Below are 818 nucleotides of genomic sequence, written 5' to 3'. Positions count from 1 at the left end.
TCAATAGATCTCACCTAGAAAATGTATGCTGGAAACAAATATGTATGAAATAAAAGATATTATACAAAAAAAATGAATTCCTTAGAGGTCCCAATCCCACTCCTCTCCTCTTCCCACCCTACTTCCAATATGCTATATAACATTATCCGTATTCATAGCAAAAACATTGAAAACGTCTTCATTCACTCTTGTAGCTTTGAATCTATTATACAGAAAATGCAGAATGATTTGTGTAGCCAGGTTTTCCAACTTTTAATGTTTTAATATTTCCTCTGCATCTTACTAAGACAGGACACTTCACCAATGCAGAAAACTTACTGAAATTGTTTCTGTGGAAGCTTCCTCGTCTCTTGTGTCACATTCAGGCTTCCTCTGCCGAGATCCTTTGCTCTTGTCCAGTTGATCTCTCAGATCTCCTCTGCACCAACCACTAGTCTGGGTCCCCAGAACCACAGCTAACTCAGAGGTCTTTCTCTGCTCCCTCGTCACTGAACGACCGAAGTGAATCCAACCAGGTTTCTGAGTGTGCAGCTGACCTCAACCCCGCCTTGTAGAAAAGGGGTGAAGCAATACAGTAATTTTTCAGTTGTTTTCTTCCAAAGGCTCCTGGGACTCGTTCCTTAGAGTCCTGCACAGCTCAGAAGGAAAAGCCCAGATGTAAACAGTCCGAGCTGTACAGATGTTAGCAGAACAGCACAGCTATGCTCTGGTTTAATCTCCCTCACAACACAAGTCATGGGATCTCTGAGAAGGCCCTGAGCTTCTCTGTCTTGCTCAGTTGTCCCATTGAGCCAGACTGGGCACCTTAGGATGCAGGG

The sequence above is a fragment of the Alligator sinensis genome, unplaced genomic scaffold, assembly GCF_000455745.1.
Source record: "Alligator sinensis unplaced genomic scaffold, ASM45574v1 scaffold1628_1, whole genome shotgun sequence".
Lineage (NCBI taxonomy): Eukaryota > Metazoa > Chordata > Crocodylia > Alligatoridae > Alligator > Alligator sinensis.
This window is presented reverse-complemented; position numbering follows the sequence as displayed.